Source organism: Dendrobates tinctorius, unplaced genomic scaffold (assembly GCF_039654945.1).
Source record: "Dendrobates tinctorius isolate UK_male_01 unplaced genomic scaffold, ASM3965494v1 ptg000065l, whole genome shotgun sequence".
NCBI lineage: Eukaryota > Metazoa > Chordata > Amphibia > Anura > Dendrobatidae > Dendrobates > Dendrobates tinctorius.
Window position 1 is genome coordinate 33,586,013 of NW_027361733.1, and position 24,749 is coordinate 33,610,761.

Below are 24,749 nucleotides of genomic sequence, written 5' to 3' on the forward strand. Positions count from 1 at the left end.
GTCATCACTAGGGATGAGCGGACCCATGGAAGTTCAGGTTCGGTGTGTTCGCCCAAACTTTACTCCAAAGTTTGGATACCAGAACTCTACCCGAACCCCATAGAAATCAATTGAGACCTGAACTTTGGAGCTGGAAAATCTCTCTTGTGCGTATATTATACAGTCTCTCTCTCCCTCACAAACTGGCTAGTAGAGATGACTCCTAACAGTGTGTATATTACCGTGTTAGTATTTGGCAATCTGATCTTCTTGCTGGGATAGAAAATCTCATTAAAAAAAATATTCACTTTTGAGCACAAATTTACAGTCTACACATAACTCAAATCTCAAGGAAAGTAAAGTCACTGTGTACAAACAGCTACTTTATTGCAGATGCCCAACTAGTACCATGCTTGATGTCTTTTGACATTCAGAACCGCCTAAATTTGCCATGCTATACAGTCTCATAGGAAATGACATCATTCTGCTGAAATATCGACTAGTGAGCTGGATAGCTTCTTGCAATTCACACAAAGTAGATACAATAGGAATACTTAACATGCAATAAACAGTTCTGTTCCACCTCGTCCCAGAGATGCTCTACATAGGATTAAGATCTGTGAACTGTAAAGACCAGGAAAGAAAGGAAAATTCACAGGCAGTGTCCTAGGAACAAGTGAACTGTGACTGCTTACACCAAATTCTTACCCTCCCATCAACTGCAACACAAATAAGGATCATCTGACCATATATTGTTTTTCAACTGCTGAGTGATCATATATTTGGGCTGATTTTCCCACTGAAGTCTTGACAAGAGTATAATGGTATGGTATAATATTTCTGTAGCAATGAATATAGAACTATAACTGGGAGATATAGCTGAATAGAATTTTTCCGGTTAATTATCTTTAACTACAATCCAGGAGGATTTCTTGGCATCATCCAGTGATGCTCTAAAGGGGCATATGACTGTCACCCTCTTTATTTTCCCTATATTCTTTCAGGATCCTGGCAGACAGCATATTGCAGCTGTCTGGAAGAAATCAGATGTGGCAGAATAGAGGAGACTCCAGAGATGCTTGCTGCTCTGACCTCGCACCGATACTTTTTGGACAGGCAGCCAAACGTCCACTGAGAACACTGAGGATATTCTTGCTCTTTTGGGCGCTGTTACAACATTCCTCCTCCTCATACCATTACCTGCTCTCTATACAATGTATCTTTCGTATCTTTCCTGGTCTTCTGGTAACATTATTTCGACTTTTATTATAAAATGTTTCTTGAAATGTCCAATTTATATTAGTAATAATAATGTATATAGATTGCTGAGAAACATATTTGAAACCCATTGAAAGTCCATCAGTCAGTGCCATCACTAACAAAGAGGTGAGACATTACTGCCCACAGTGCTGGTGATCTCCAGTAGGCGAGGGATGATGGGGAGGAGAAAGGTTTGGGTTAGATTATCCGTGCACACGTTGTGTATTTGGTGAGTTTTTTACCTCAGTAACAAGGAGTGGGTGATAAATCAAGAAGTGGTGACAGGTTTCTATTATACTTTTCCTCTGATTGTTCCTGGTTTTGGCTTACTAATACTGAAGTAAAAGACTCACCAAATACTCAACGTGTGCACGTTGCCTAAAAACTCATTTAGACATTCGTATTTTTCACTTACGCAAAAATTGGTGTTTGGTCAGTGTGTCCATTTTTACCATAAGTGTGTCATCAGTGTTTTTTTAACATATGGATAAATATAGTACAAAACTTTTCCTATATTTTGCAATGTTAAACACGGACAGCACACAGATGCCATCCGTGTGTGTATGTGTTTTTACAGACCCATAGACTTGTATTGGTACTTTTCTAATTTCTTTTCAGACTAATCTAATTTCCTTCTATGATGGAATCACTGACTGGGTGGATCAGGGAAATGTGGTAGATATGGTATATCTCATCTTCAGCAAAGCATTTGATAAAGTATCTCATACTATCCTTATTGAAAAAATGACTAAGTATGGGATTGACAAGGCTACGGTTAGGTGGATTCATAACTGGCTCAAGGATGGTACTCAAAGAGTGGTAATAAATGGTTGCACATCCAATTGGAAAAGTGTTTCAAGTGATGTCCCACAAGGCTCTGTCCTGGCCCCAGTATTGTTTAAAGCCTTCATGACAGTGGTATTTTCATTTTTACGTTTTCGTTTTTTGCTCCCCTCTTCCCAGAGCCATAACTTTTTTATTTTTCAGTCAAAATGACCATGTGAGAGCTTGTTTTTGCAAAACAAGTTGCACTTGTAAAAAAAAAGTGGAATTCCCCAGTTGTTTCTTTTTCTACCATGTTAAATAAATGCTAAAACTGACCTGTCATTATGATTCTATAGGTCATAAGAAGTTCATAGACACCAAACATGTCTAGGTTGTTTTTTATTTAAGTGGTGAAAAAAAATCCAAACTTTGGTAAACAATGTAAGCAAGGGAAAGTCCCATTGCGCTGTGGTCTAAGTAACCTTTGTCTATTGAAGTCACGTAAACTACCAATGTCTGCCCTAACCAACAAATCTCGTAAATTAGGAGATTTCTTGTAACAAATCAAAGGAGGAACTTGGAATTCCAAAATGTGAGGGTAGGACTCAGAGAGAAGGGGCCAATGTTGGCGAATGATCTTATGGAACAAATACATAAAAGGATGAAATGTATTGACAAAGGCCACCTTGTTAACTTTGGTAATCGATTTAACTGTAGACGAAGATGGAAGGGACAATACCGAATCTGGATAACCCCGAGATTCGAATTTAGATTTCATTTCGGCATAACGAATAGTGCGAATGTGATTATCTGTCACAATACGTTCAATCCGTAGAAATTGTGATCGGGGGAGAGATTTTTTAATGTGTTTGGGATGGCAACTCGTAAAATGTAAAAGACTATTTTTGTCCGTTGGTTTGACAAATAAATCAGTGGAAAGAGAGCCATCAATATTTTTGATGACCCTGGTGTCAAGAAAAGGAATAGACTCCCCATTGTATTGCATAGTAAAAGATAAACCCCCAACTTTAGAGTTAATATCTTGAACAAATATTTCCAAAGAATTCAAATCACCAGACCAAATGAGAAATATGTCATCTATATATCTCTTCCAAAGAACGGAATATTGTTGGAAGAGGATGTGGGTATAGACAAATTCAGATTCAAATTCTGCCATAAAGATGTTGGCATAGGGAGGCGCCACATTAGAGCCCATTGCTGTACCTGATAATTGAATGAAGAACTTATCCTCAAACAAAAAGAAATTCTTTGTCAGAACAAGAGTTAACATAGATATACAAAATTCTTTCTTCTCTGTGCTAAATTCAATATTCTTATTAAGAAAATTCTTAACAGAAAAAATCCCCTTTTCGTGGCTAATACTAGTATATAAACTCGTTACATCCAGGGTAACTAGATAACAATTTGTAGTAATTGCTCTCAATTCTTTAATAAAGGACAAAAAGTGTGATGTGTCCCTAAGCCATGAAGGAATAAGGTGAAGAAGTGGAGAAAGAATTTTTTCAAGGATCATAGATAAAGGTGACAACAATGAATTTGTGGATGCAACAATCGGTCTCCCCGGAGGGTGTGTCAGATTTTTATGTATCTTAGGGAGTGTATAAAATACAGGTGTGACAGGATAAGAATTGATCAAAAAATCACCCAACTTAGTGTCAATAACACCCCGTGATTAGTGTTGAGCATTCCGATACCGCAAGTATCGGGTATCGGCCGATACTTGCTGTATCGGAATTCCGATACCGACTTCCGATATTTTTTCAATATCGGAATTCGGCATCGGAATCGGAATTCAAAGTTGATTGACAGACTGACGTCATCATGATGCGCGGTGTGTGCGCATCATGATGCGCCGTCATTTCGGGCCTTCCGGGGGTCTCTGCCGGCCTGCCGGGGGGCTGTGCCGGCCTGCCGGGGGGCTGTGCCGGCCTGCCGGGGGGCTGTGCCGGCCTGCCGGGGGGCTGTGTGGACTGCCCGGGGTCTGTACCGGCCTGCCTGGGGGCTGTGCCGGCCTGCCGGTGGTCTGTGCACCCTGTGGGGGTCTGTACCGGCCTGCCGGGGGGCTGTGCCGGCCTGCCGGTGGTCTGTGCACCCTGTGGGGGTCTGTACCGGCCTGCCGGGGGGCTGTGCCGGCCTGCCGGGGGGCTGTGCTGATGTCCGGGGGTCTGTGCAAGCATCGTCCGATGGGACTACAAGTCCCATCTGGCGATGCCTGCTACCATGACAGTGATTGACACATTAGCCAATGATGGGACAGTAGTAGTCCCATCATCCGGCTAATGTGTTAAATGTTAAAAAAAAAAAAAAAAAAAAAATACTACATACATACTACATGCATGCTACATACATACTACATACTACATACATACTACATATATACTACATACATACTACATGCTACATACATACTACATGCATGCTACATACATACTACATACATACTACATACATGCTACATACATACTACATGCATGCTACATACATACATGCTACATACATACTACATGCTACATACATACTACATATATACTACATACATACTACATACATACTACATACATGCTACATACATGCTACATACATGCTACATGCATGCTACATACATACTACATACATGCTACATGCATGCTACATGCTACATACATACTACATACATACTACATACATACTACATGCTACATACATACCACATACATACTACATACATGCTACATACTACATACATACTACATACATACTACATGCATGCTACATACATACTACATGCATGCTACATACATACTACATGCCACATACATACCACATACATACTACATACATACTACATACATACTACATGCTACATACATACTACATATATACTACATGCATGCTACATACATACTACATGCTACATACATACCACATACATACTACATATATACTACATGCATGCTACATACATACTACATGCTACATACATACCACATACATACTACATACATGCTACATACATACTACATACATACTACATGCTACATACATACCACATATATACTACATACATACAATACATTCATACAATACATACATAGACATAAAGTACATATAACATAGAGTAACATACTTACCAATACTTGTCACATTGTTCCCCGAAGCCATTGTCGTCTACCGAATAAATATTAACATAACAAACCACAAAAATACTCACCCACGATCCGAAGCAGTCCACGAGTGTGTCCCACGACGATCTTGGGTAGAGAACTGCAGCATCAGATGATGCTGCCGTTCTCTACTGGCTGCAGGAATCCAATGACGGAAGGTAGGTATCCTTCCGCACTGTATTCCTCCGCCACTTAAAAAAAAAAAAGTCCCTAGTCTCACTTTATGCCATTGCTGCGTGGGAAATTCCCTGCCGGCACAGCCCCCCGGAGCCTGCACAGACCACCGGCAGGCCGGCACAGCCCCCCGGCAGGCCGGCACAGACCACCGGAGCCTGCACAGCCCCCCTGGCAGGCCGGCACAGCCCCCCGAAAGGCCCGTACAGACCCCAGAGAGGCTGTACAAGGGCAGGAAAGGGTTTGTCTTATTCCGATACCGGAAGTCCCATAGACTTGAATGGGACTTCCGGTATCGGAATCGGCGATACCGATACTTTTTTTAAAGATCGGCCGATACCATCCGATACGATACTTTGAAGTATCGGACGGTATCGCTCAACTCTACCCGTGATACAAAATGCTGAACAGTACTACGAACCTCCATTGCAATGGAGGAAGAAGGATTCGAGGACAAGGGAAGGTAAGTATCAGTATTGTTGAGTTGTGAGTAGATTTCCTTAACATAATATTGTCTATCCATCACCACAATTGAACCACCTTTATCGGCTGGTTTGATGATAAGCTGTTTATTTTGAAAAAGGCCATCTATGGCCATACGTTCAATTTTAGATATGTTACTCAAAATCCGATAACGGCCATTATGAATCAACCGTAGTTGATTACTAATGTCCTTTTGAACCAGACCAATATAGGTTTCTATTGGATGATATGACCTCGGAGGGGTATAACTACTAGGCTTATATAAATTCAATTCCTTTAATGTAAATTGATCCATATTAGGACATGAATCAGATAGAGTATTAATTGAAGAATTTTGTGTGGTAGATGGATCCTTAGCAAAATGAACCTTCAACCGTAAAGATCTGAAAAAACGATGCAATTCCTGATCTAAGGTAAATTCATTAAACCTAGGCGTTGGACAAAAGGAAAGACCCTTTTGAAGTGCAGACATCTCATTAGTAGACAAATTATATGATGAAATGTTATATACCAACTGATCCTGAGTTACCTGTGAGCGAGTCTGAATACGTGTAGTTGTGGTACTAGACCCTCCTTGATTTCCTCTATTGCTACGATTTCTTGAGTTTCTTCCCCGCCTTTGTTCGAAACTACGAAATGAGCCTCTAGAGCTCTCACTATCAGAGCTATTAGAGAAAGAGAGATCCCAACGTTTTGTAGATCTACGTTCTCTAGAAATATTCTGGTTTCTCCAATAATAAACATTATTACGTTGGTAGTCATCAGCATCTCTCAGGAACTTCAGTCTCTTCCGTTCCTGTAAATTTATTTATTTTGTATAATAATTCATATTTTGTATAATAATTCATATTTTGTGATTTGGTGTTTATTTTTTGTTTTACCTAGATAAGATACCCTTGAAAAAGGCTAGTAAAGCCGAAACGTTGGGTGATTTGTGTGACTGTTATTTTCAATAAAATAATCAAGCATATCAAAAAAAGCTCTTTCAGCCTCAGGTTATTATTCTTATTGTTAGAAGCACATGTCAGCTGTTCAAAATAGCTGATCTGTGCCAAAAGTGTGAGGTCAGCGCTGGAGCAAACATCAAATCGGAGGGATTCCGACGTGGGGGTATTATTACGCTCAATGTCGTAAAGGGGTTAACATTTTTAGAAATGATCTAGATAAATCAACTGAAGGTAAACTAATCAAATTTGCAGACAATGCAAAGTTAGAAGGGATAGCTAACACTAGAGAAGACAGAGAAAGGATTCAGAAGGATCTAGATAAGCTTGAACAATGGACTAATAGAATCATATTTAAACAGTCAGAAATGCAAGATTCTACATATGGGCAAGAAAAACAAAAATTACATCTACAGAATGGGAGGAATAGAACTAAGCAACAGCATGTGTGAAAAAGACTTGCCCCAGGCATCCTATTCCTGGCACTGACAAGAAGCTTCTGTTCTGTCTTAGGTGAAACTGCTGAAGGAGCCTGAAATATTCTCTTAGCAGTAGTTATACATACACAGGACAACAATGTCTGTGGAGTTGAATAATAATGAAAAGTGGCTATTTTTATTTTTCTCTGGTGCAGCTTTGCCCTTTTCCTTACAATATTAGAAATCAATGAAAAATATGTGTGAGCACAATAACTGCAGATTCCTCTTACAGTACGCCCATGTTGCTTATCCCTTGAAGTTCCTTTTGCCCAAGCATGAACCAAACTATTGAAAAATGATGTAAAAAATTTGAAAATCGTGGCTGCTTTTTTTCCAGAAACAGCGCCACTTTTGTCTAAGGGTTGTGCCTGGTATTACATCTTAGCTCCGTTAAAATGAATGGTGCTGCTATACAAACTGTCGATAAGTGTGGGACTGTTTCTAGCAGAAAGCAGCCACATTTTTCTAATCTCATATTTTTCTAATTCCTTTAAATTACAGTTTGAGCAGTCTGCAATCATTCTGGAATGATACTAAATTAATTGGTAATTACATGCTGCAAATTCAATTACACTAGCAACATCTTTCACAGCGTGTGCTTTGTGATCTATAAACTATAATCTGTAGTTTTCCAACCAAAGAACATCACATAATGTCACTTCTAAATACTATATTACTCAGAAAGAGTTAAATTTAAAGGGCCATTACGAGAATAAAAGTGCAATTGGGGCTGCAACCCATCAATCACCATAATTATGATGAATGTCCTTACTTTTTCATTATGTTGTTTTTAAGTGAAATATTCTGTGAATACTAATTTCCTAATATAACCTTTTAGGGGTCAGATATCAATAAGAAGATGCATGCAGGTAGATGAGCCTGCAGTGCTCACACGACGACCACCGTGGGCTCTTACAATTAAACATGTGATCTGCAGGGGTCGCCAAGAGGTAGACACCCAACGAGCTGATATTCATGGTCCATCCTAAGGACAACTCATCAATATACTGACCTTGTATCAGAAAAACAGATATATAAGGAAGAGAATGAACACAAAATGTTTGTCTGGTTTAGATAAAAGAAAAATATAATGGATTTGATGAAAATGCATACAAAATAATGTAAGCGACTAGTAATAGGACCTTGTAATTTCTCAGCTCTGCTACATCTTCAGGAAGTCAGTGACCCATTTCAGCCAACAGACTGTCTACTTGATTGCAGAGACTTGAACAAAGCTTGAATACCAATTGGTTGCGATGATTTCTTGCATCCAAATGAAAATGAAGGGGGGTGATTTGAACTTTTATTTTTAAACATTTTTTTTTTAACTTTTGGCATGCTTCAATAGCCTCCATAGGAGGTTATAAGCATGCACAACTCGATCGGCTCTGCTACATATGGGCCACCACCGGAGCCCACCTCAAAGCAGGGGATCCTTACCAATGACTTACTATTCCGTCATCAGTAAGGAAGGGGTTAAAGGGATCTGAATACTTTCTGTAGCCACTGTATCTATCTCTCCATATCTATCTATCCCATATCTATCTATCTATCTATCCCATATCTATCTATCTATCTATCCCATATCTATCTATCTATCTATCTATCTATCTATCCCATATCTATCTATCTATCCCATATCTATCATCTATCTATCCCATATCTATCTATCTATCTATCTATCCCATATCTATCTATCTATCTATCTATCCCATATCTATCTATCTATCCCATATCTATCTATCTATCTATCCCATATCTATCATCTATCTATCCCATATCTATCTATCTATCCCATATCTATCTATCTATCCCATATCTATCTATCTATCTATCCCATATCTATCTATCTATCTATCTATCTATCTATCGTACCATATCTATCTTTCTCATATCTATCTCATATCTACCTATCAATCTATCTTGTTTACTAAGGTTTTTATTATAATATTTGTGAATATGGATACTGGGATAAGCGGTTTGGATTATTGGGCTGAGCATTTCCACCGCTGGATATCCCGGAAATGCATCATATGACCACTTCCTGTATATACCATGAGTAAAATGGCAGCGCTAGCCTTATTGTGCTATTGCACATGTGCGGGCACGCAAAGGATTGTGGGATATGTAGTCTTTTTGACACAGACATGTGCAGTGAAGCATTGGGCTTGCTGACAAGTAGCAGCGGCCATGGAGGAGCTTTAAATTGTGAGTGCACATGTTCCTGAAATAAGATTACACACCTGTGAGAATTTTTAATTTAAAATGCAATCAGCACTTTATGGCACTGTATTTCACTTTATACTTGTTATATAGATACTTGAAAACCATGTGTGTGTATATGGAAGGTTTCATGCATGGTGCAGCACTTAGCACTTTATGAATCATGTATATGAATAATGTATGATTTTATGTGAAACTGAGTGATTAATGTTCATTGTATGTACACCCTATAAGACGGTGTGTTTGTAACAGACTCATTGCTTGAGAAAGGATTGCCATATCCGAAACGTTGCCACGCCACTAGGCTATTAAACAGTTCACACCACTACTATTTTGGTGCTGCTTTTTCTTTTTTGCTATTATCTAAGGACATTGAGGTGTCTGGAGAAGCGTGCACTGCTCTAAGGTATTTTGTGCAGTTCCTATTTTTTACACATCTATCTACCTAAATAGAAAAGACAGACAGCAGCACAAACTTGAGCAGATTTTGGGTGCAGTAGTCCTGAGTAATGCGGTTGTCCAATGCAAAATATAAATAGAAAAAAATCAGGCAGCACTCCATTTAAAGGGAAAACTGTGGCCTGTAATCCAGCGCCAAGTGGTGCAACGTTTCGACTTCACAGCACTCTGTAACCATAGAATAGGGCACTCTTTATACATATCTCTTCAATTTACCAATATACAAAAATTAGCGTTATTAAATATAAATCATAATCAAAGTGTATGAAAATTACATTGCAGTAAATATGAGAACCATCATAGTGTTTACATATATAAGGTGCATGTTAGAGGGCAAAAAATGATATCCAACCGTACCTACAATCATTGATACAGCTAGATTAACAGATGTGAAACACCTATGTGATGTTTAAGATGCATAAACATTATAAATCACCTGGAACACTCAGACCCATGTTGTAGTTCCAAGTTCCACCATAACAGCATTCTCAGAGCACAACTGAGGCTACTTTCACACTGGTGTGTTTTTGCGGTGCGTTTTTTGCGCACATAAACGCATGAAAAAAATGCATCATGCGTTTGTGTGCGTTTTTTGCGAGTTTTGGTGCGTTTTTAAAAAAACGCATGTTTTTTTGCACATACGTGCACATTACAATAAAAAAGAAGAAGCGGGCGGCACCGCTGTTACCGTGCTAGGATCCGTGGCTTGCAGCAGGCGGTGAGCTCACATGGAGGATTCCCGGGTGCTTGACCTCATAACAAATCACTTGTGGTTTCCAAAGAAAAAAGGTCGCACTCTGCGAGATAATAGTGAAAATTTATTGACACATAATTACATGTCACGTCGGGGATGTGATAACAAGTGTCAAATGGCTGACAACGGCCGGTTCGCGCTACTCGAGCGCTTCCACGGGTCAAAGTGCAGGGGGAAATGATGGATTCTTAAGCAAATCATGTCATCCAGTCACTCCTCCTACCTCAGCCGCTGTATAACTAACAAGTAAAACAGACAGGTGCTCAGTGCAGACATATAAAAAACACACATATTTCACCGCTGCAGCGGGAACAATAATCTTACATATAATGACAAATATTACAAGGACTATTGAGTGATTATCAACATAACTAAAGGACCCCTATTATCAAATTAACCCTTCTGGGTAATCTGTTCCAAAGGAAACAGCTTATTAATATAAATCCGAGAGCTGCATGATACTAAATCCATAGGAAGTGTGTGCTTCCATACATTATGATCTAATCAAGATATATATATGCAATTTTACCATGGCTCCAGCAATTAAAATAAAAAATTACTGACACCTATCTTTTGGCCATTTATGTCACAATGATGATCTAAGCCCATTGTATTGTCCTGGTTAAAACGATTTTAGGGCAAATTATACCGCATGATTCAGAACTAACCAATTAAGAAAATACCTATATATTTTTTTAATTATATTTTCTTATATTTTTTTTACCTAAGGGAAATTATAAATGTGGACAATGTCCTTATTGTAGATATCATTGCACTGACCATATACTACAAATAGGTGCGGTTAGACATACAGTGTCCAGTCTAATTACATGTACAGTCATATGTAAAAGTTTGGGCACCCCTATTAATGTTAACCTTTTTTCTTTATAACAATTTTGGTTTTTGCAACAGGTATTTCAGTTTCATATATCTAATAACTGATGGACTCAGTTATATATCTGGATTCAAATGAGGTTTATTGTACTAACAGAAAATGTGCAATCTGCATTTAAACAAAATTTGACCGGTGCAAAAGTATGGGCACCCTTATCATTTTCTTGATTTGAACACTCCTAACTACTTTTTACTGACTTCCTGAAGCACTAAATTGGTTTTGTAACCTAATTGAGCTTTGAACTTCATAGCCAGGTGTATCAAATCATGAGAAAAGGTATTTAAGGTGGCCACTTGCAAGTAGTTCTCCTATTTGATTCTCCTATGAAGAGTGGCATCATGGGCTCCTCAAAACAACTCTCAAATGATCTGAAAACAAAGATTATTCAACATAGCTTTTCAGGGGAAGGATACAAAAAGTTGTCTCAGAGATTTAACCAGTCAGTTTCCACTGTGAGGAACATAGTAAGGAAATGGAAGAACACAGGTACAGTTCTTGTTAAGCCCAGAAGTGGCAGGCCAAGAAAAATATCAGAAAGGCAGAGAAGAAGAATGGTGAGAACAGTCAAGGACAATCCACAGACCACCTCCAAAGACCTGCAGCATCATCTTGCTGCAGATGGTGTCACTGTGCATCAGTCAACAATACAGCGCACTTTGCACAAGGAGAAGCTGTATGGGAGAGTGATGCGAAAGAAGCCGTTTCTGCAAGCACGCCACAAACAGAGTCGCCTGAGGTATGCAAAAGCACATTTGGAAAAGCCAGTTACATTTTGGAAGAAGGTCCTGTGAACTGATGAAACAAAGATTGAGTTGTTTGGTCATACAAAAAGGCGTTATGCATGCGCTGTATTGTTGACCGATGCACAGTGACACCATCTGCAGCAAGATGATGCTGCAGGTCTTTGGAGGTGGTCTGTGGATTGTCCTTGACTGTTCTCACCATTCTTCTTCTCTGCCTTTCTGATATTTTTCTTGGCCTGCCACTTCTGGGCTTAACAAGAACTGTACCTGTGTTCTTCCATTTCCTTACTATGTTCCTCACAGTGGAAACTGACAGGTTAAATCTCTGAGACAACTTTTTGTATCCTTCCCCTGAAAAGCTATGTTGAATAATCTTTGTTTTCAGATCATTTGAGAGTTGTTTTGAGGAGCCCATGATGCCACTCTTCATAGGAGAATCAAATAGGAGAACTACTTGCAAGTGGCCACTTTAAATACCTTTTCTCATGATTTGATACACCTGGCTATGAAGTTCAAAGCTCAATGAGGTTACAAAACCAATTTAGTGCTTCGGGAAGTCAGTAAAAAGTAGTTAGGAGTGTTCAAATCAAGAAAATGATAAGGGTGCCCATACTTTTGCACCGGTCAAATTTTGTTTAAATGCAGATTGCACATTTTCTGTTAGTACAATAAACCTCATTTGAATCCAGAAATATAACTGAGTCCATCAGTTATTAGATATATGAAACTGAAATACCTGTTGCAAAAACCAAAATTGTTATAAAGAAAAAAGGTTAACATTAATAGGGGTGCCCAAACTTTTACATATGACTGTAAGACTGATCATGTGGTTTATGTCATCTTCTGTACATGTCGATTTTTTTACATAGGAAAGACAATACGTCCACTCTATGTTCGATTTCGGGAACACTTCAAGTCGATAACAACGGGAAAAGGAGTGCCACGTCTTATTGATCATGTTAGGACTGTACATGGGATGGATCCAGGTGTCCTTTCTTTTGCTGGTATTGAAAAAGTCATGTTACCCCCACAAGGAGGGAATTTGAATAAATTATTATTGAAGCGGGAATCCAAATGGATTATGGATACACGGGCAACTGGTCCCATAGGTTTCAATGATAAAATAGATATGGCCATTTTTTTGTGATAACTGATTTAAATAATGCATTTCTTTTTCCGTAAATACTGGCAGGTTATAAATTAAGGACAAATATCTAGGGGATAATGTAAATTATTGGTGTTAAGTAATGCATATCTCATAAAAAAATATAAAAAAATATAATTAAAAAAATATATAGGTATTTCCTTAATTGGTTAGTTCTGAATCATGCGGTATAATTTGCCCTAAAATCGTTTTAACCAGGACAATACAATGGGCTTAGATCATCATTGTGACATAAATGGCCAAAAGATAGGTGTCAGTAATTTTTTATTTTAATTGCTGGAGCCATGGTAAAATTGCATATATATATCTTGATTAGATCATAATGTATGGAAGCACACACTTCCTATGGATTTAGTATCATGCAGCTCTCGGATTTATATTAATAAGCTGTTTCCTTTGGAACAGATTACCCAGAAGGGTTAATTTGATAATAGGGGTCCTTTAGTTATGTTGATAATCACTCAATAGTCCTTGTAATATTTGTCTTTATATGTAAGATTATTGTTCCCGCTGCAGCGGTGAAATATGTGTGTTTTTTATATGTTTGCACTGAGCACCTATCTGTTTTACTTGTTAGTTATACAGCGCTGAGGTAGGAGGAGTGACTGGATGACATGATTTGCTTAAGAATCCGTCATTTCCCCCTGCACTTTGACCCGTGGAAGCGCTCGAGTAGCGCGAAACGGCCGTTGTCAGCCATTTGACACTCTTGTTATCACATCCCCGACGTGACATGTAATTATGTGTCAATAAATTTTCACTATTATCTCGCAGAGTGCGACCTTTTTTCTTTGGTGCACATTACAATGCGCACATATGCGCACCCATAGGCTATAATGGGTGTTTTGCTGTAAAAAAAAACGCATTGCGTGCGCATGCGTTTTTTTGGGGCAAGTCGTACGCACAAAAAATGCAACAGGATGCATTTTGTGCGCCCGAGCGCACACTACAAAAAACGCATGAGCATACAAACGCGTACAAACGCATGTGTATGCGCACCTATGGGCACCCATGTAAAAGATAGGGGAAAAAACACATGCGTTTTTTTGCGCTAAAAAACAGCGCGAAAAAACGCAAGTGTGAAACCAGCCTGAGCATGTCAGTAATCAGAGACTCCCGATTGGCCACTCGACAGTGATGTCAGCGATGATATCAGCGCACAAGCTCACTAGGCATTTCCACGCCCTGCTCCACCATTACAAGTGCTGGCAACTATGCCCACACAGTATTTTATAAGAAAAAACAGCATTTGTACACAAAAGAGATAAATCTCAATACTTAAATGGAATGGAGCACTTGTAGTGATCGTATTAAGTGATGAACTGGACACCCAAAATATTCAAACCAATGGCTGTGCATAAGCCACAAGCAGTGCACTACGCCACACGCTCCCTACAGGACAGAGGCGGAGTACCAGCACACAGCCAGCAATCACAGAGGGGAATAACCCCCTGCGTCACTACTATGCACTATGGGCTAAATGCACCTGCCAACAATCATTCACCTTATAAACTGGGGGCCAGATGTCAGTAGCAAAATTCGGGCCTTAGGATAAATTTATCTCATATACTTTATACAATATACAAAAGGAACATACAACAATCATTGGGAAGAGTTTCTATCCAGGGATTCAACTTTTAAAAATAAAAAAGAGCATTTAGTCATTATTAAAAAAACAAATTGTCTCAAATAAATATCAGAGTACAATACAAGAAGAGAGATCTATATGGGTTTATACAGGAAAAAAAAAATTTTTAAAGAAATTTTTTTTTAAAAAGGATAACTTTTTCAAAAATCCATCAATATCAATTAACACATATACTGCATTTTAAGACAGAGAATGAATCTTAAAATCAACATTAAGGCCATCATTTTATGATTATTTTCCTCAAGTTCATCACGTAACTTTGAAAGATGTGAAGAAACGTCCTCAGAAAAATTCTTCCAATCAATGTCCGACATACATCCTTTTAGTTTTAGTTTCAATTTTGTAAGACATCTTACAGACCCTTGCACAAAATTCTGGAGAATTCATCATTAAATTCAGCCTCACATTCATAAGCCCCTCTTATAGTATTCACCCAGAGTCAATAAATGCAGCTCAATTGTAGTTAACCGCTTCAGGTCATTCTCATATCTCCTTTGTTTCTCACACAGAAGGGTTTTCCAAAAATGCAGCAGAACCACCTATAGTCCCTATGATCCTCTCCTTGTCCTCCACACTGTAGGAAAAAAACCACAAGCTCATCTGGATCCATATCCATAGTCCACAGACAAAAGATATACTGTATATATAAATCAAAAAAGCTTATTTAGTGCAAGCTATCAATGGACAAAAATAGCTAAATAGAAAAAACAGCAGCACAAACTTGAGCAGATTTTGGGTGCAATAGTCCTATCTGTCTCATATCTATCTTCTATTTATCTATCTAATATCTATCTATCTAATATTTATCTATCTCATATCTATTTATATACCTATCTATCCCATATCTATCTCAGTGGCGGACATACTGCATGTGCAGCCAGTGCGGCTGCAGCGGTGCCCAGAGGTGGAAGGGGGCCCTGGGGGGGCTAATAATGAAGGCAATGTGGACCATTTCTCCAGCCCCGAGGCTTCGAAGGGCCCCTGGCCAGATTGCCCTCATGTGCAGTGGGCAGGAAGTGATCCCTGCAGCTCCACTGCCTATAGGAGTAAATGGCAGCGGAGCGGAGTTGCAAGGATCCGTCCTGCTTCATGCCCGAACTTGCTGTCACAGTCACCCAGCTGGATGACGTCATCATTCAGCTGCGGCTGTGCCAGAGAGAGGAAGCTGCCGGCGACGGTGATGCTGCAGCTACGGGAAAAGTGCCGAGATGTGAGTGGTGCAGTGTGTGTGGTGGAAAAGACAATGATGGGGGTGGTGAGGGAAGAGGCATCGATGGAGGTGGATGAATGGGCAATGATGGGGGTGGTGGGGGAAAAAGCAATGATGGAGGTGATGGAAAGGGCAATGATGGGGCTGGTGGGGGAAAAAGCAATGATGGAGGTGATGGAAAGGGCAATGATGGGGCTGGTGGGGGAGAAGGCAATGATGGTGGTAGTGGAAAGGACAATGATGGGGTAGTGGGGGAGAACAATAATGGGGTGGGGGAGAAGATGATGAGAATGGTGGGGAGAACAATGATTGAGGTGTTGGAGAGGGCAATGATGGAGTTGGTGGAGGAGAAGGCAATGATGGAGTTGGTGGAGTAGAAGGCAATGATGGAGGTGGTGGGGAGAAGGCAATGATGGAGGTGGAAAGGGCAATGATGAGGTCGTGGGGAGAAGGCAATGATGAAGGTGTTGGGGGAGGGCAATGATGGGGGTGGTGTTAAGGGAAATGATGGGGGCGGGGAGAGGACAATGATGTGAGTGGTGAGGTATTACAATGGGGTGTTGGAGAGTGCAATGATGGAGGTGGTAGGGGAGAATAATGATGGGGTGGGGGAGAAGATGAGAATTGTGGGGGAGAACAATGATTGGGGTGGTGGAGAGGGCAATGATGGAGTTGGTGGTGGAGAGGGCAATGATAGAGGTGGTGGACGAGAAGGCAATGATGGAGTTGGTGGAGGAGAAGGCAATGATGGAGGTGGTGGAAAGAGCAATGATGGGGTGGTAGGGGAAAAGACAATGATGGAGGTGCTGGAAAGGGCAATGATGGGGTGGTGGGGAGAAGGCAATGATGACGGTGATGGGGGAGGGCAATGATGGGGGTGGTGGAAAGGGAAATGATGGGAGGTGGGGGAGAGGACAATGATGGGAGTGGTAGGGTATTACAATGGGGTGTTGGAGAGTGCAATGATGGAGGTGGTGGGGGAGAACAATGATGGATGTGGGGGATTGAGATGGGAGTAATGGGGACTTATAATCGACTTATGAACAGGAGGAGGGGGAGAACACATAACACATGGATGTGAAATGAATTGGATGTTGAAGGAGGGTGCTAAACCCTTGATAGCGTCCTCCCCATCTCACAATTCATTGTGATACTATTGAGGACTTAGAATTTGCTGGGAACAGGAGGCGATAAGGTGCATAGAACATTTTATAATGAACTGAAAGGTGGGAGAAGACTATTAGGGTCTTGTAATGAATTGAGAGGTGGCAGAGGATGTTCAGTACCTGATAATGTCTTCTCCCTCTCCCAAATTCATTATGATGCTATAAAGGTCTTGTAATGAATGGGAGGAGACACAGGACAGGGACTAAGGGTACCGTTACACGTAGCGATGCACCAGCGATCCCGACAACGATATGGATCGCTGGTGCATCGCTAAGTGGTCGCTAGTGAGCTGCCACACAGGCAGATCTCACCAGCGACATAGCAGGGGTCGGGGGTCGCTACTTACCTGTCAGACGAGGCAATCCTGATGTCCTCCCACCCGCGTCCACGCGTCGCTCGTTGGCGCCACAGGAAGCCCAGCAGGAATCGGCCGACGAGAAATGGCCCAGGCCGTTCTCACGCTATCAGTGATCATCGCGGGGGAGCCGGTCGGAGGTGTCACATGTAGCGATATCGCTAGCAATATCGCTGCTACGTCACAAAATCAGTGACGTTACAGCGATCTTGCTAGCGATAGCGCTACGTGTAATGGGCCCTTAAGGCTCTATGCACACGTTCAAGATTTGCAGGAGAAAATTCTGCTGTATATCCTAATGTGTTGGCAGGAAGAAATCTGCGTACATTTATTTTTTGGCAATGTTTTTGCCATGCTTTTGTTACGTATTTCCCCCCATTAGTATGGGTGAAATAATCTGCCGGAATTTACATTATGCAGATTTGAATTTGCTGCAACTTTGCAATGAAAAAATAAGCAGCGTGTGCATGAGACTTCAGGGCTCGCATTCACTTTGCTTGTACTGTAAAACCTTGCATATTTTCTGTGTGCAGCCTTACAGGTAATTGAGCAGATTCACAGACTCAATAATTTATATCATTGGGCGATAGAGATTATAATTATTGGGGGACAGGGCAGGCGATAGGGGCAGGCAGCTGCAGGCCCGGTATCATGCAGCATCGGGCCTTCTGACTCCCTCCTGTAATCATGCCAACACCTAGAGCCGGGGAGAGAGCGGCGCGCGGAGTGCAGAAGTTCAAAAGGGGGCATGTCATGCAGGGAGAGACGCTGGCCAATGAACACTTTCCTCACCAGACTGAGGAGAGGGCTCACTGGCTGCTGTCTCTGTTCTCGCACATAATGCATCCCACTGGTGACTGAAGAGTAGTTACCTGCAGTCAGAGCCCGGCACCGCACAGCACAGAGAGACAGCAGTGGAGAAAGAGCAGGACTTACAGGGGTCTTCTGCTCCCTCCACTTTTCTCTTTCCAGCAGGCTGCAGCACCTCCTCACAGATAAGAGGTTGGGGGAGGAGGCTCACTGCACAGGACAGTATGGCAGCAGCAGAGGGCTGATATCAGTGCTCTCTGCTGTGTCCCCATCCCCCACAGTAAGTTCTGCAGCCCACTCCAGCTGAACTATGAGGCAGACCTTCTCCAGGGCTCATCTGATCACCTGATATCACAGATTAGTATGTGTGCATGCATGTGCTTTTTTATGTATGTATGTGCATCTGTGTATGTTCTGTCTCCGACATCTAATTCATAATCTTTGATTATCTGTTTGTCTATATTTGCAGTGATTACTGGTGAGAATATGGAGAAATTTACAGTTTCATAACAGTCTTATTTGTTTGCAGTGTTTTGGCTCCCTCTAGTGACCAGTGTCATAATCGCAGTCTTCTGTTTTTCTTTCACTTTCAATGTCCGAATCTCTTCCCTCCTTTTGCAATGCATTATGGTAGCTTTGCAAAGCATTATGGTTAGCTCAGCCTCTATCTCCCTCCACCTTCCTCCATTTTCCTTCAGCCTGCATCTAGGAAGCATCTCATCTTCTCCTCTCCCCTTGCGATTGCATCGCCGGTACGTACTCATGCTTTCTGTAGCTAATTCCTGTCCTATGTTAGCCTGTTTAATCAGTCCTGCTCCTGGTCAGCTATTAGTGTGCAATGTTCATTCATAATGTATGTTATGTATAATGTATTCCTGCTGTACCCTGTTCTGATTGTATATTATGTTTGTATTGTAGTTTCACCGCTCCAATATATCATCACGTTCAATAAAACACAGACTCAACTTACAGTCTCCTTATTGGACTCCGGTAAAGTGGTTTAGCTGTCTGTATAAGTCTGCTTCATTCAGTGAGGACAGAACAGTGTATGTACAGTATGTGTGTGTATCTATGGGTATGCTTCTGTGTGTATATCTGTGTATGTATGTATGGTATATGTGTGTGTATGCATGGTGTATTTGTATGTCTGTGTGTATGCATGTACAGTATATGTATATGTGTATGTCTGTGTGTATAGTATACGTGTGTATCTGTGTATGTGCTATATACAGTGGGGAAAAAAAGTATTTAGTCAGTCAGCAATAGTGCAAGTTCCACCACTTAAAAAGATGAGAGGCGTCTGTAATTTACATCATAGGTAGACCTCAACTATGGGAGACAAACTGAGAAAAAAAAATCCAGAAAATCACATTGTCTGTTTTTTTTTCATTTTATTTGCATATTATGGTGGAAAATAAGTATTTGGTCAGAAACAAAATTTCATCTCAATACTTTGTGATATATCCTTTGTTGGCAATGACAGAGGTCAAACGTTTTCTGTAAGGCTTCACAAGGTTGCCACACACTGTTGTTGGTATGTTGGCCCATTCCTCCATGCAGATCTCCTCTAGAGCAGTGATGTTTTTGGCTTTTCGCTTGGCAACACGGACTTTAAACTCCCTCCAAAGGTTTTCTATAGGGTTGAGATCTGGAGACTGGCTAGGCCACTCCAGGACCTTGAAATGCTTCTTACGAAGCCACTCCTTCGTTGCCCTGGCGGTGTGCTTTGGATCATTGTCATGTTGAAAGACCCAGCCACGTTTCATCTTCAATGCCCTTGCTGATGGAAGGAGGTTTGCACTCAAAATCTCACGATACATGGCCCCATTCATTCTTTCATGTACCCGGATCAGTCGTCCTGGCCCCTTTGCAGAGAAACAGCCCCAAAGCATGATGTTTCCACCACCATGCTTTACAGTAGGTATGGTGTTTGATGGATGCAACTCAGTATTCTTTTTCCTCCAAACACGACAAGTTGTGTTTCTACCAAACAGTTCCAGTTTGGTTTCATCAGACCATAGGACATTCTCCCAAAACTCCTCTGGATCATCCAAATGCTCTCTAGCAAACTTCAGACGGGCCCGGACATGTACAGGCTTAAGCAGTGGGACACGTCTGGCACTGCAGGATCTGAGTCCATTGTGGCGTAGTGTGTTACTTATGGTAGGCCTTTTTACATTGGTCCCAGCTCTCTGCAGTTCATTCACTAGGTCCCCCCGCATGGTTCTGGGATTTTTGCTCACCGTTCTTGTGATCATTCTGACCCCACGGGGTGGGATTTTGCGTGGAGCACCAGATCGAGGGAGATTATCAGTGGTCTTGTATGTCTTCCATTTTCTAATTATTGCTCCCACAGTTGATTTCTTCACTCCAAGCTGGTTGGCTATTGCAGATTCAGTCTTCCCAGCCTGGTGCAGGGCTACAATTTTGTTTCTGGTGTCCTTTGACAGCTCTTTGGTCTTCACCATAGTGGAGTTTGGAGTCAGACTGTTTGAGGGTGTGCACAGGTGTCTTTTTATACTGATAACAAGTTTAAACAGGTGCCATTACTACAGGTAATGAGTGGAGGAAAGAGGAGACTCTTAAAGAAGAAGTTACAGGTCTGTGAGAGCCAGAAATCTTGATTGCTTGTTTCTGACCAAATACTTATTTTCCACCATAATATGCAAATAAAATGAAAAAAAAACAGACAATGTGATCTTCTGGATTTTTTTTTCTCAGTTTGTCTCCCATAGTTGAGGTCTACCTATGATGTAAATTACAGACGCCTCTCATCTTTTTAAGTGGTGGAACTTGCACTATTGCTGACTGACTAAATACTTTTTTTCCCCACTGTATTTGTATGTATATATGTATGTTTATGTGCATGTATGTACAGTATATGTGTGTATGGAATGTGTATACTGTATGTGTATATAACTGTGTGTGTATGTACAGTATGTGTGTGTATGCATGTATGGTATATGTAGGTGTATCTGTGTGCATGTACGGTATGTGTGTGTATGTATGGTGTATGTATAACGGTATATCTATGTGTATCTGTGTGTATGTATGGTATATGTGTGTTTGCATATACAGTATATGTATGTGTATCTACAGATGTATGTATGTATGGTATGTGTATGTATGATGGTATATCTATGTGTATCTGTGTATGTACGGTGGGGTTGCGTTATACTATGTGAGGTCAGAATTATATTCTATATGGGGACTGCATTATACTCTATGGAGGACTATGGGAGTGTATTATACTCTAAGGAGGACTGTGGGGAGTGAATTATACTCTATAGAGGACTATGGGGAGTGTATTATACTATATGGAGGACTACGGGGAGTGTATTATACTATATGGAGGACCATGGGAAGTCTTATACTATATGGAGGACTATGGGGAGTCTATTATACTATATGGAGGACTAGGGGGAGTGTATTATACTATATGGAGGTCTATGGGAAACAAGCGGCGAATGACTTCAATAATGTGGCAATTTGGGACATTTTGGGGCAATTATGGAGCAATTTGGGACAATATGGGGCAATTAGGGGGATTGTGAAAGGGGGCATAGTATAGTGAGGGGCAGTGGGGGAGGACTGGAAACAAGGCAGTTTGGGGGAGATATGAAAAGGGGCTGTACAGTATGTGAGGGGACATTATGGAGAGGGGTTGTGTGTGGGATATGTGGGGAAGATATTATATAGAGGGGCAGTGTGGGGGGATATTTTGAAAAGGGGCAGTGCCAAGGGACATTAGGCAGAGTTATGGGGATAATTTGGAGAAGGTCAGTGTGTATGTGTGTGTGGGGTATTTTATAGAGGGGCATTGTGGGGTAGTATTTTGGAGTGGGGCAGTGTGGTGGAGTATTTTGGAGAGGGGCAGTATGTGGAAGCATTATAGAGAGGGGCAGTGTAGGTAGGATATTTTGGAAAGGGGCAGTGTGGGGGGAAAGGGCGGTGTGTGTTTAGGGGGTATTTTGTGCAGGAAGCACAGTGAGGGAGAATTATTTATTCAGGAGCAGAGCATGGGAGATATTTTTATTTATGGAGCTGTGCTTTTATTTTTAAGGGCACCATGTTGGGATGTGCTGCTGAAGACAAAGAAAACGCAAGTCTGGAGAGAGAAGCTCTAGGCATGAAATCTCATCATGGTGTCTGTGCTGCATGGAGACAAAAGGGATAGGAATTACTACAATCAGAGAAGATGACACTTATAAAATACCTGGATGTAAATGTTTAGTTGTGATACTGCCTGAGTCTCATCAGCGTTGTGGTTCCCGTATGGTCCACAGTCTGATGATGGCTGGTAACAACTCCCAGCATCTCCTTACCATTGTTAGGGACATACTGGGAATTGTAGGTTCATGTAATACAAATGTAGAGAATATGGGTCTGACTTGACATTACAATTAATCACTGTATTAAGCTTGGTGCTGCATTCATGTACTGATGGAGGTTCTTTCACGTCATTCATGTACTGACAGTGTTTATTTTGCTGCATTCATGTACTGATGGTGGTTCTGGTGCTGCATTCATGTACTGAAAGTGGTTCTAGTGCTGCACTAATGTGCTAACAGAAGTTCTGACCTTGTACACATGTAGCAATTCATTACATGTTTCATGACTATGTTAAAATTTAAAATGTGTCAAAACTTAGACATTTGAGGTTATGAGGAGGATTTGCAAGTTTCAGCTCTAAAAGTATCAGATTAAGTTATCGTGTGTTCATGATGAAGTTTCATATCCAAATGATTGAATACCTTCGCTTGCTTTGTCTGCGTCTTAAGCCAAGCAGGGGCTTTTACTTTCCATGCCAAGAATTTCAGGATACATCACAGCCAATCTACAGGAACTGGTGAAATTTTTATTTTGTGGTTGTTCTTATTTCTTAGCCAACTCTGCCAACCCAAGGAAGGAGTTGATTGGACACCCCAAACTACGTAGAAATAAGTTGGGCGCAAATGCAGTATTAATCCAGTGGAAACTATATTGGTACAGATGAAGAGGATCATTTATTTAGTGGGTTTCTGCATACAACATGTTTCATGGTTTGCAGGCTCCTTTATTTATTTAAAAGAGACTATTTGATAAAGGAGCCGGTAAAGCCTGAAACGCGTTGCACGTAGAGACTAATTGAATAAAGGATCTTGTTCATCTGTACCAATACATATTCCACTGGATTATTACTGAATTTGTACCCTAACTACGTCCACATAATTGTGAAGGTGGAATAAAACCTTGTTCTTTGGAATGCTTCACCTGGGATTGGACGCAGTTTTTTAAATTTTTTTTTTTTACTTCTATGTTGCTGATTCTCCAAGTGGGTTCCTTGGAATCTGAATGAGTGTCCTACTTAGTGAGTGCTGTCAGCCGTCTCTGTTTCTTCTCTGGACACATAATTTGGGGTGTCCAATCACTCATTCCACTTTTCCAAGTGGCATAATGGGCTCTGCTACATCATTGACATTAATAAACGCAACAAAGCAAACTCCAGTCTCTATATACATTGTTACATAATGTGACTGAATGCCCTGTACATTGTGGTATTAGGTGGCTAAGAGCCTGAACAGCAGATAATGATGAGGTGTACGGATCCATTATTATATGATGAGATAAAACCGCCAACGTATCCGCCAGCGCAGCGTGAAAGATTCACAAATCCTGCTTGACCTATTAAATCAATAAAGCTGGAGAGAATTTGCCAGAGATACTTCCTAAGAAGTCTCCCGTTCTAAGGAAATCTGAAGAAATGAGAAGGGCACTGGCTGCCGGGTGGCGATGTCTCTATTGTGCGGAGAATAGAGAAGTTTGCAGATTCGCTTTCCCCACAGTCTCTCGCCTACAAGCCGCTAAGTGGCTTGTCTTAAGATGTAGGAAATCCTGTCTCAGGAACCCTGGGATGAGATTAAAGGAAAGTTTAGATAAATAAAAAATGGAAGGCGCCAAAGCTTAATTACTGCAAGTGCTGGACCAGATAAGAGGCATGTAATCCTAATGACCAGGGTACTGGGTTGCGTGGCACTTAGCGACATTGAGCCCCGCTGTAGGCATCCAGGGTCACCATAATTTCACATCGGC

At 40.9% G+C, this 24,749-nt stretch overlaps 1 protein-coding gene and 1 long non-coding RNA gene across 2 annotated transcripts in view; one reads left to right on the plus strand and one right to left on the minus strand.

Annotated features, from left to right (window-relative positions):
- The window catches only part of NTSR1 (neurotensin receptor 1), a 287,502-nt gene that overhangs the window by 46,309 nt on the left and 216,444 nt on the right, over nucleotides 1-24,749 (minus strand). The window lies entirely within an intron of this gene.
- On the plus strand, nucleotides 9,381-24,257 carry LOC141094900 (uncharacterized). Its single transcript, XR_012233193.1, has 3 exons — nucleotides 9,381-9,456; nucleotides 19,596-19,667; nucleotides 22,741-24,257. It is a non-coding gene; the product is annotated as an uncharacterized lncRNA (long non-coding RNA).